At 49.4% G+C, this 12,919-nt stretch overlaps 1 protein-coding gene across 4 annotated transcripts in view; it reads left to right on the top strand.

The window, feature by feature from the left end:
* Positions 1-12,919, top strand: part of MAPKBP1 (mitogen-activated protein kinase binding protein 1) — a 787,404-nt gene that overhangs the window by 693,505 nt on the left and 80,980 nt on the right. The gene's annotated exons all lie outside the window — the stretch shown is intronic.

Genomic DNA, 12,919 nt, shown 5'->3' on the forward strand with positions numbered 1-12,919 from the left:
ATATGGACTTGGTTGGTAGGCTGTTCGGAGTGGTTTGGGATGCTGCTGTGTTGTGCTTTTAAAACATTTTAGGAATCCGTGGGGTTTTACAGCTTTTATGTACTTCAGATATTTAATTTCAAGTCTGTGTAATTTATGTTTTATTTGTAAAGTGCTTATACACAAGTGGAAGTGCTTCAGTGCTTCAAGGCGGGAACGGAACAAGGGGATATCGTCATTCTTAGGCCTTGAAGATTCTGAATGATCTAACAGCAATTTCGAATGGATTGTGTCCTTCCATGTATTCCTCATCTTAGATATATCCTTACCTTCAGCTTTGCTGCTTCGGAAAAAATGTTCTCCACCAGAGGGTGCTCTGCTCGAGTTTGCGGCGTCTATGTACCTCGGCGGTATCTGAGCGTCTACGTCATCCGCCGTATAAATGGATCGAGCCGCACCCGTTAGCTTTAGTTCCATTTTTCCGATAGCTTTCGCTTAATACCAAGAAAAATAATGTCTTTGTCATTGAACCCTTATACGCCCAGAACTGGCTTCAAGAAATGTCAGAAATGTGATAAGATTAACAGATCCCCATAGAAATTGCCTCTGGTGCCTCGGTCCCGACCATCGGATAGACTAGTGCGGTTCCTGTCAGGCGATTACCAATAAAGCGATAAAGGAACGTAGAGGTAAACTAGCGGTGGGGGAGGAGTTCTCGAAGTCTTCTTCGAGAGGTAAGAAAGGCTCGGCTGAGTCTAGTGAAAGACGTCATAAATCGAAGCAATCGAGGGCGAGGAGTAAATCTAGGAAGTAGTCTTCAAAAAAGTCGAAGAAAAGGTGACACCGGTCTCCCTCTCCCTCTCCCTCGACGTCTTCAGAGGAGGTTATCACCTGCCCTTCCAAACATGATTCCCCGAAAAAGTGGGAGGCCTTCAGAGCCTCAATGTTAAAAATCTTTGCGAATGTGGCCCAGACCCTCTCAAATCTATTGAAAGCCACGCTAAAGGTGACGGGAAGATCTAAAACAAAGATCTGATGAAAAATCGTCAAGGCCATCGTCGAGGGGATCCTCCCCGACGCCTCACAAAAAACACCTGCCAGTGCAAAAACCAGAGGCAAAACTCTATAAAATGGCATTGGATACACATCCGCCATTAAAATAATCATTGAAGACGTCCAAGGCATCGGCAGGCCACTCGAAGATTCTTAAGTAGAGTACTTCTTTGATGGTTCCTTCGACAGCGGCGATAACTACTTCGATATCGAAGGCTCCTTCGACTGTATAGAAGCCTTTACTGTTTACATCCACGGGATTGTCGACGTCTTTGTTTATTCCTATTACTAAATCGACTTCTGTGTCGAAGGTAAGGTCTATGCCACCAGAGAAGATTTTCCATCTGAAAAATACAGGATTTTTTCAAATCCATGTCCTCAATTTATGAGGAGAAATCCTCCGAGGAGGAGGATGTTTCACCGGCTGGTGTAAAGTTTGGGACAAGGGAGGTCCCTGAGGAGTTAATTGACTCTCATTCAAAAATGGCAGACCTATGAGTGCCTACAGACAGCAAGTGGGCTGGACACATCTCCAGAGTAGGAGTTTGAAAAACCTGACCCTGGTCCTCATGTAGATGCAGGATACAGGAGATTAATGAATAGTTACAGAATTTATGGGATGGATCAGATTCCCCTACTTACCAAGAGGATGATATGACAGACATGCTTTCGGGGGGACCTCAACAAGACCCAGTACTTCCTTTTCACATAGCTTTGCAAAGGAAGGTGAATGCTACATGGGTAAACCCTGAGTCGGCTCCTGCAGTGAATAAAGAATTCAAATCTAAATACAGGCCGTCTTCGTCAGACCCTGAATATTTAAGAAAACATCCATTAACTGAAAGTCTAGTGGTTCAGGCAGCCACGTCTACTAGGAATGCAGCCTCCCCTACTATTCCCCTGGAAAAAACGGATGCGTGGTCCCATAAGATTTTTTCTTCAAGTAGCATGGCATTGAAATCTACAAATGTAACGTGCACCCTTGCAAGATTTACATAAGATTTACATGCACCCTGTGGGACTGTATGACAGCAGCAGCTGAACATATCCCTGATGGTGAGGAACGGGAAGGTTTCCTAGCCATAGTTAAGGATGGAAAGGAGGTTATTGGAAATGTCTCCAATCAGGTTTGGACACTGCTGACCGCATCAGTAGGTCCATGGCATGTAGTACGGTGCTACGCAGATTTGCGTGGCTGAGAAAGTTTTGCACTGGATGTGCAGGCGAGACTTCTTAATATGCCATTTGACGGCTTGAGGTTGTTTGGCAACAAGGCGGATGAAAGTTTGGAGAAGCTGCAGGCCTCTAAAGCTGCAGCAAAGTCACTTGGTGCTGCAATATGACAACCTCAACAACGCCCCTACGCAGGCTCATCTTCCTGGAGGGGTCGTCCCTTTCAATTTTATTCCTCATTTGGAAAGGGAAGGGGACAGGCCAGTCAAAGAGGACAAAGGAAATTTCCTCGAGGGTGAGGAAAAGGTGCTAGATCTGCCACACCAGCGGCAACTGTCCCATCAGCCACTACTGCAGCTGCCGCAAAGCCACTCTGAGGTTTTGACCCACAAGACCCCGGTGGGAGGCAGGCTCTCTCAGCATCTGGAAGAATGGCGGGGCATTACTTCAGATGCTTGGGCACTGGAAACAGTATCCCAAGGTTACTGCCTTCCTTTTCAAAAGAAACCTCAGAATCTAACTCCGGGATACAACTCTACAAAAATTCCAGACCCGCTCCTTGTGCAGGAAATTTTAACCCTGCTAGAGAAAGGTGCAATAGAACATGTACCTGTAGCGGAGAGGAAAAATGGTTGGTACTCCCTATACTTTCTAATTCCAAAGAAGGACGGGGGATCGAGACCAGTCTTTGACTTAAGAAACTTGCACAAGTTCCTCAGGAAAGACCAGTTCAAGATGGTTACCCTTTCTCAGATCCATCAGGCTCTCCAACTCCAGGACTGGTTGGCATCATTGGACCGCTTTCATGTGCCAATCCATCTCAAGCACAGAAAGTACTTAAGGTTTGCGATTGGCAACTCTCACTATCCGTTTCGAGTTCTGCCGTTCGGGTTGACCTCCACCCTCAGAGTTTTTACCAAGCTGATGGCGGTAGTGGCAGTGAGTCTCAGGAGAGGGGTAATTCACGTTCATCCCTACCTGGAGGATTGCTTAATCGGGGCACATTCTCCAGAACAAGCCCAGGAACATCTAAGCAAAACCTGCCACTTCCTACACAGACTGGGCTTCTCTCTGAAATTCAAGAAGTCCTATATGATACCATCACAAAAACCCCAATTTATCAGAGCAGTTCTGGATACTTTCTCGGGCAAAGCCTCACCTCCCGAAGAGAGAGCCAAGTAACAAAATTCCAGAATGCCCAGCATCTACCGTTCTTCGATTTTCTAAGGTTGCTTGGTCTTATGGCATCCTGCATTTTTCTGGTGCCAGAGGCTAGATTGATGAGATCCCTACAGTGGGCACTCAAGACTCCGTGGTCCCAGTTTTCAGGGGAGATGTCAGATCTTTTGCAAGTCCCAACCAGAGTGGCACAAGATCTGCGATGGTGGGCTTCCAACAAACATATCCTCAAGGAGAATCTTTTTGGCAACCATGGCCGGAGATAATGGTAGTGACGGACGCCTCACTCATGGGGTGGGGAGCCCACACCAACAAACTGACAATCAGCAGTCGTTGGTCTCCATCTGAGTCAAAACTACACATCAACCTATTGGAGCTGAGGGCAATCGAACTAGTGCTGAAGGCCTTTCGGCCCTCTGTACGGGGAAAGAACGTCCTGATAGTACATGGCCACTGATGTCAGTCATTATCTCAACAAGAGGAGCAGTAGGGTCACTACCACTGTGCAGAGAGGCAATGCAGCTCTGGTTCTGGGCAATTCAAGAAGGAATCTCCAACGGCAATTCACCTAGCCAGAGAGCACAACACGGCGGCGGACGCTCTGTGCAGGCAGAGCGCAGTATCCCACAAATGGGAACTAGCTCAGGAAGTCGTTCAAGAGATCTTCGCCCATTGGGGAACCCCTCAAGTGGATCTGTTTGCGACCGGTGCCAACCGGAAGTGTGAACTGTACTGCACAAGGGAATTGCTCCTAAGAGGAGCTCTAGGAGACACGTTGGCGCTGGAAATGTCCACTCCTTTACATGTTTCCTCCAGTCCCTGTGATTCCTCAAGTAATCAGGAGGTTACGTAAGTTTGGGAAATCCATGATCCTAATTGACCCAGATTGGGCCAGGAGAACGTGGTACCCGGACCTTCTGGACTTGTCCATCTGCCCTCCAATACGTCTTCCACAAAGAGAGGACCTTCTCTCACGTGAGGAAGGTCGGGTTCTCCATCCAGAGATCAAGACACTCAGCCTTCATGCATGGTTTCTGAGAGGCTGAGATGCAACGATTGAGACCTTCCGGATGATGTAAGGGAGGTTTTGCTTTCGGCCAGAAGGCCAGCAACTAAATCTCTGTACCGGTGTCATTGGAATAAATTCAGTAACTGGTGCAGAGATGAGACTGGACCCTTTTCAAAGTAATATTCCTACACTATTGTCTTTACTTTTACATTTGCCCAATTTGGGACTCCAAGTTGGCACGATAAAAGGTTATTTAGCTGCGCTATCCATTTCTAAGCACTCCTCAGAGGAGGAATCTTATTTCAAGATACCTTTTTAATTGTACAGTTCTTAAAAGGGCTTACTAATGTTTCATCCAATACCCTTTAAAGTACCTGTGTGGGATCTAAAGTTAGTGTTAACATTTCTCACATGTATTCCATTTGAGCCATTACATTCTTGCCCGTTAATGCTCCTAACTCTTAAAACTATACTACTAGTGGCAATTAGTTCAGCCTGCAGGGTGAGTGAGTTGCAGGCGCTTTCTAGCAAACCTCCTCACACCATCTTTCACATAGATAGTTATTCTAAAGGTTAAACCCCCTTTTCTACCGAAAATTGTCTCAGATTTTCACCTGTCACAAAAGATAACATTGCCTACATTTTATCCTCCTCATGCAGGTAAGGAGGAAGAGAGATTACACAGATTAGCTCCTAACAGAACTCTTAGTTTCTATATATCGGCTAAATTTTCGTCAGTGTGACCAGCTTTTTGGGAGATACACTGGCCGTAAATTAGGACTGGCAGTGACAAAACATTGTCCAGATGGATAATTTTAGTTATAACTGAATGTTATAGATTGGCTGGGAAAGATCCTCCAGATGGACTGAGCTCATTCAACCAAGGGCATGGCGACTTCAACAGCTCTTCAGAGAGGTGTCCCGATACAAGATATTTGTGCAGCAGCTACCTGGTCATCCATGCACACATTTGTAAAGCACTACTCCCTTGACTCAACGTCCTCCCAGGGAGGTCTTTTTGCAAAATCAGTACTTCATTCTGTACATGATTAATATTAATGGTACTCCCTCTTCTTATTTAAACTGCTTTGGGAGCCTATCTAATATGAGGAATACGTGGCAGGACACAATCCATTTGAAGAAAAGTTACTTACCAACTGTAACATTCTTCTCATCGACCCTCCCAGCCTACCCCACAGTACAGTTTGTGTTGTTCCTTTAGAGCTTTTGGTCAAAGGGACACGCCTTATCTACTAATTATTGGCTACAATATACGAAAAAACGTAACTGAGGCCAACTGGCGCGGCTCGAGCCATTTATACTGCGGATGACATTGACACTCGACTGATACCGCCGAGTGATATCAACGCTGCAGACTCGAGCAGAGCGCCCTCTGGTGGAGAATTTTTTTCCGAAGCAGCAAAGCTGAATGTAAGGATATATCTAAGATGAGGAATACGTGGGAGAAACATCCAATCAAAAGAACGTTACAGTTGGTAAGTAACTTGTTCAACTAGCATACTAGGCCAGGGCATTTCTACTAGTAGAAGTGCGTGACAAAGAATGGGCGGAGAAAGTGTGTGGTGGGGGAGGAACATACAAGATAAAAAGGTTGCTAATCAATGCGCCTATGCATGCAGGGACAGTAAGCTGTGGTGAGGAGATGGCCGCAGACCGACAGAAAAACAGGCTAAGCCTAGCACATTCGAGGTCGTGGGAGTGTGCCGACAGAAGTGCCAAGGATGAGGAGGGGGACAAGTGCGCCCAGTCCAGCGGGGGCCAGAGTTGAGTGTAGAGTGGGTGCCACTCTCATGGAACATATTTAGAGTGCAGAGGCCCGGTGTCAAGTGCAGGACTGGTGGGGGAGCCTGGGACCTGTGAGGCTCTGGAGGTGCATCGGTTGACCAGTCAGATGACTTAACAGGTTGGGGATGAGAACGTAGGAGGGAAGCAGGAAACAAGAGAAAGGAGGTTAGCACAGGGGAGAGGAAGAGCAGAGGAATGTCTTGAGGAGTTTTCCGGAATTTAAGGAGGTCCGGCTCAAGACTGAGAGGCAGGTATTATGAGAATGAGCAAGGGGTTCCATTGGGTTGAACCATGTTGGTGAAGGGAACTATCTGCAGATGTCCTCCTAGCTCCTTGTAAACGTGCAGTATGTTATTGGAGACAGTTCCTTGGTTGTCTCACCATACTGTTGATGTGCAAAACTGGGAAGAGGCACAATGTGGCCACCTGTGTGTGCTGTTTGAACAATGCATAATGTTTTGGCCATTCCTTGATCTTGAACTAATACAAACTTTTACAACTGGTCTGATGTGATTGTACAAGCTCAAGAGAAGGGGATGCGTAGTTATGGTCCTTGTACACTGTGCATTGTTCCTATAGACGGTGTCCCTTTTGTATAGGAATAGTGTTGGGTCCAGTGGGCTGAGGAGCAGTATTACTCTTTAATCTATTTAATCAGTGTTTGGTTTGGTGCATCCATTGGTAGACTTTTTATAGGCAAGTAGGCACATGATGGAGGTACCAAGTGATGAACAATCAGAATTCGATGCGTGTTAATTCCAACCTTTTTGAATAATCAATTTTTGTAAGTGGGTCCCCTGAACTAGTGATTTGTGTTGACAAATTATAGATTATGCCTTTTTTTGATGGTGTCTAGAATGGTTTGATTTCTTTGAGGTCCAGACGCTTCTTGGCACGCCCAGTCTGCCATGTTAAATAGTTCCCTTGGGGTCAGGATTGCAATTATTGGGCAGAAAGCAATGCAGGATATAATCTGCAGAAAGACTTAACCATGTCTCAACTGAGCCATACAGTTAAGGCTACTATGCTTTACAATTATTTCTGCTAGATTAGTCCTTTTTGGCAAGATGGTACAGATTCTGAAACTGAAGGCAGTAAGACTCCGCAAATGCCTTTATTAAACTGCATTAAGACTTTGCAAACTGCCAAAGACTTTTCCATATTTCTTTGTGGACAACTATTTATTTTTTCCAATAAAACATATAACAGGATCAACAATAGGTAACAATTCTCAAAAGTTCTAACATTAGTATTTACAGAAAGTACAATCTATCAATGAGTTAAATAAGTAATTCCTAAAAGATTATAATTATCCAATGAGCAAATTAACAAACATACCAATACCCGATTGTCGTCAACCCTCTATACACAATTAATACATTTGTATAAGATCTAAAACCGGGAAAAGAGGGAGAAAACATGAAGAGAAAGAAGAAAAAATAAACTAAGCACCCACATAAAACATACACACTCCACACTCGGCATGCCTTATATTTGTCATAACCCACATGAACACGCAGCTATCAGATGTCATTCACTAAACCCACTTCTATGCACCATACAAATCATTAAAGGGCGACCAGATATCCAAATAAATCTTTCTGATTTCTCCTAGAATTCATATACTTTTCGAAATCTGATAACTGCATATCATCGACCCAATCTTCCACCTGCAGCTTTTTCCTTGTTTTCCACAATCGCAAAATTTCTTTCACTGCCACTATTTCTTTCACTGCCACTATTGGTCTTATTAATCCATCACCTATACCTTCTAGCAGTCATACATCTTCCTCTATTTGATAAAAAGAATTGTTGACAAAGATGTCCTCGGAAAACTTAGACAACACTGTATCCAACCAATCTAACACACCCTCCCCCCCCCAGAAACTCATTGTTCGAGGGGATTGGGTCCTCCGACGTATTCCATATCTGACAGGTAATGTCCACAGCTGTGCTGCTTTGGAAAATCTTTGGCGCCTGCGTCGATGCGCCGTCCCCGAGGACCTCCTCCGACGGCCGATGTCACCCGATGTGATAAGTAGGACGCACGACGCCCATAGCCTCAGTTCTGTTTTTTCCGGGAACGTGTTCGCTTCGTGAATCTCAGTACGCCTCGACTCATTGGAGTTTGCTGTTTTCAATTCTCGGTTCGTTGAACCTGTTCGGTTTGTGTGAAGACCTGTTCGTGGTGATGTCTTTCTCATCTTCAACCCCGCTTCAAGAACTGCAGGGACTGTGGGTCCAAGATGTCGGTCACAGACTCTCATGACGCCTGCCTCTGGTGCCTCGGGGCGGCCCACGATATGGACGACTGTCGACTGCCAGTCGCTCACGGCAAAGGCCTTGCGGGAACGTAAGAAGAAGCTGTCGGTAGGCCAGGTGTTTAAGCCCCGGAAGTTGAGGTCTGCGGGGCTTTCGACGGATGACTCGAGGGGCGACTCTCCGCATCGTCGTCGGAAGTCCGGTGGGTCTCCTTCCAGGAGGCGGTCTCGCCACTCCTCTGCCTCTTCGAGGCATTCCCGGAAGCTCTGGCATAGGTCGCCGTCCTCTTCCGAGGACTCCGCCCGTCGGCGGGTTGCTTATCCCTCCATGCAAGCGACACCGGAGGAATGGGCTTCCTTCGGGAAGCAGATCCTAGCGATTCCTGAATCGCAGGGCACCGGTCCGTCCGCGCCTCCGAGTGGGGTCGATCGGCACCGGTCGAGAGACGCCGCTCGTACGCCTTAGGGCTCGGGTGGTCTGCACGGCTCGCGGGAGAAGTCCCGCTCGGACAAGGGTAGCCGTTCTCGCCATGCCCGTTCCAGGTCCCGGTCCTCGACGTGCTCGAGACCACGTGATCCTGTGCCGTCTTCGAAGACGTCGACACCTGTGGCGCCGAGGTCGACTATTTCTCTCAAGGCTCCGCCTCCGAGGGGGTCGTTGACGCCATCGGCGCCTAGGTCGTCGAGAGACACGCTCGGAGGTCCGGCTTCAAGGCCTGTGTCGACGCTGGCGGCGCTGCAGCTGACATCGACGCCTTTTCTGTCGACGCCGGTGCCGACTCGTTCGGCGCCCTCGACGCCTTTTGAGGCGGTGGTGTAGGAGGGGCCTCGTGGCACGGGGTTTGCCCCTAGAAAGGCTCTGGCTAAGGTCAGGCACTACTTTGGTCCCCAGAGGTCTTCCTCTCCCCGCCTGGAGTACATTTCTGAGGGTGATGAAGGCTCTGATGGAGGCTTGGTTCCGGTTGCAGTTCCCGATGAACTTATCTCGGGCCATAGTCAGTTTGATGACCTGCGGCATTCGCTGCATGATGCCAGTGGACTGGACACCTCTCCGGAGGTGGAGTTTTGTAGGCCGGAGCCTGGCACTCATGCAGATTCTTCATATCGGCGCCTTATGTCTCGTGTTACTGAGTACTTGGGTTGGTCAGCTCCCCCAGGGGAGTGTGTTCAGGATGATCTCACGGACATCCTTGAACTCGGTCCACCCACTGACTCGGTTTTGCCTTTTCATTTGGCTCTGCAGAGAAGGGTGGCGGCGGCTTGGACTACTCCGGCGAGTCTCCCGGCAGTGGGCAAGTCTTTGTCGCGAAAATACCGTCCAGCCAGAAGCGACCCCTGCTACTTGTCTAGGCACCCCACTCAGAGAGAGTTTGGTGGTGCAGGCGGCTCCGGCATCGGCAAAGCGGGCGTCGTATCCTACCATCCCTCCGGATAGGGACAACAAACCCTTTGACGGCTGGGCGAAGAAAGTGTTTTCTTCGGGGGGGGTATGGCGCTTCAGGCGGCCAACTCCATATGTGCCTTGTCTCGTTTCACACACTCTGTGGAACTGTGTTGCATTAGCGGCTGAACATATTCCCGAAGGGGACGAACAGGATGGTTTCCTTGCTATGGTTCAGGATGGCAAGGATGCCATGTGTGAGGCCGTTCAGTCGGGTTTGGACTTGGCGGATTGTGTCAGCCGGTCCATGGCGGCGAGCACCGTAATGCGCAGGTTTGCATGGTTGCGGAAGTCTGGGTTCACTCCTGATGGGCAGGCCCGGCTCCTCAACATGCCCTTTGACGGTGAACACCTTTTTGGCAGAAAGGCTGACGAGAGCCTTGAGAGGTTGCAGACCTCCAAAGCTGCAGCAAAGTCGTTGGGCGCTGCAGTTTGCCAACCTCCGCCTTTTCGTCGTAGGGGACAGCAATGGAGGGGAGGTTCCTTTCGCTATTACTCGTCCTTCAGTAAAGCGAGGGGAGCTAGCAGTCAAAGAGGCCATCGTAAGTGTGCCAGAGGTGGAAATAAAGGTACTCTAGGTGCCAAGGCCGCTCGGGCAGTTGCCTCTTTGCCCTCGGGCAACGCAGCAGCCGCTACCACTCAGTCATGAGGCCTGGTCCCATGGTTCGCCGGTTGGGGGAAGGCTGGCGCAGCATCTTGTAGAGTGGCAAGCCATTACTTCGGATGTGTGGGTTCTGGAGATCATTACCCACAGCTACTGTCTTCCTTTTCGGCAGAGGCCTCACGACAATTCACGAGGGAGCCTCTCTTTGAAGAGTCCGGATCCGCTCCTTGCGCAGGAAATTCAAGCCCTGCTGGAGAAAGGCACCATAGAACTCGTGCCTGTAGCGGAGAGGAACAAGGGATGGTATTACCCTTATTTTTTGATATCGAAGAAAGACGGGGGATTGAGACCCATCATGGACTTGCGCGGTTTGAACAAACTCCTCAGGAAGGACAAGTTCAAGATGGTGACTCTTTCGCAAGTCCTCCAGGCCCTTCAACTTCAGGACTGGTTGGTGTCTCTCGACCTCAAGGATGCTTACTTCCATGTGCCGATCCATCCCAAGCACAAGAAGTACCTGAGGTTCGCGGTTGGCGACTCGCACTCTCAGTTTCGGGTCCTGCCATTCGGATTGACCTCCTCCCGAGGGTTTTCCCCAAGCTCATGGTGGTGGTGGCAGCGCATCTCAGGAAAGGGGGGATTCACGTCTACCCCTACTTGGATGATTGGTTGATCAGGGGGAGCTCTCCCGAGCAATTCCTGGATCATCTGTCCGTCACCTGCCACTCCCTTCACAGGCTGGGCTTCTCCCTCAACTTAAAGAAGTCCCATTTGACACCAACGCAGCGGCTCCAGTACATCGGAGCAGTGCTCGACAGGTCTCTGGGGCAGTGTTTTCCTCCTCAGGTGAGGGCTCTTCACATTCAGCAGATGGTGAACAAGTTTCAATTTGCCCAGGATCTCCCAGCGTCCAAGTCCTTGAGACTGCTCGGCCTCATGGCATCCTGCATTCTTCTGGTGCCAGAAGCTCGTCTGCGGATGAGATCTTTGCAGTGGGCACTCAAGCTCCAGTGGTCTCAGTCCTCCGGCAGGCTTTCGGACCCTGTTCAGGTGCCGTCCTCGGTAGCACGGGACCTTCTGTGGTGGGCCGTCAAGGGCAATCTGATGAAGGGGGGGCCCCATTTTGGCTACCCTGGCCGGGGGTGACTATCGTGACGGACGCATCCCTCACAGGAGGGGGAGCTCATGCCAACGAGTTGACAGTCAGCGGTCGTTGGTCTCCGTCAGAGTCCAGACTCCATATCAATATCTGTTGGAGCTGAGGGCCGTCAGGCTAGCCCTGAGGCTTTTCTGCCGACTGTGCGCGGAAAGAGTGTCCTGATTCTAACGGACAACACGGTGGCCATGCACCACCTCAACAAAAGGGGGGGGGGGGCAGGTTCACTTCCGCTGTCCAGGGAGGCGATGCAGCTCGAATTCTGGGCCATCCAGCAGGAAGTTTCGATCTCGGCTGTTATTCTGGCCGGAGACGACAACGAGACGGCGGACGCTCTGAGCAGGCAGAGCTCGATCTCTCACGAGTGGGAGCTGTCTCAGTATATTCTCCTGGAGATCTTCGCACTTTGGGGGACCCCTCAAGTGGATCTCTTCACCGCCAGTGTCAACCGGAAGTGCGGAAGGTTTTGCTCGCGGGAATTTCCTCCAAAAGGAGCCTTAGACGCGTGGTGGAGTGGTCATTCCCACTGCTGTACGCGTTTCCTCCAGTCCCCGTCATCCCGCAAGTACTGCGGAGGTTCGGTTCCCGGATGATCCTCATTGGTCCGGCGTGGGCCCGGAGGACATGGTACCCGGAACTTCTAGACTTGTCCATCTGCGCTCCACGTCGTCTTCCCTACCGAGACGATCTGCTCTCACGGGAGGGGCGTCAGGTTCTCCCTCCAGAGGTCAGATCCCTCAATCTTCACGCTTGGCTTCTGAAAGGTTGAGGTATAAGGATTGGGACCTCCCTGAAGACGTGATGGAGGTGTTGCTCTCGGCCAGGTGGGCGGCAACTAAGTCTCTGTACCTTTGGCAGAAAGTTCTGCGACTGGTGCAGAGTTCAGAATGTGGATCCTTTTGAATGTGACATTCCCATGGTTGTCTTTTGCTTTCTTTGGCCCACAGGGGCTTGCAAGTGGGGACCATTAAAGGTTACCTGGCAGCGCTGTCCATATTTAAGCGCTCGTCTGAAGAGTGTTCCTATTTTAAAATTCCTTTAATTTCGCAGTTTTTGAAAGGGCTCACTAATGTGTTCCCTCCGTCACCTTTTCTGGTGCCAGGTTGGGATTTGAACCTTGTTAAGTTTCTTATGGGTGCTCGATTTGAGCCTTTACATTCTTGCCCTTTGAGGCTGTTAACTCTGAAAACTGTGTTTTTGGTGGCGGTTACTTCCGCTCGCAGAGTGAGTTACAGGCACTTTCAGTTAAGCCACCCTT

This window comes from Ambystoma mexicanum, chromosome 14, assembly GCF_040938575.1.
Source record: "Ambystoma mexicanum isolate Mex_15411 chromosome 14, UKY_AmexF1_1, whole genome shotgun sequence".
NCBI classification, from domain to species: Eukaryota; Metazoa; Chordata; class Amphibia; order Caudata; family Ambystomatidae; genus Ambystoma; species Ambystoma mexicanum.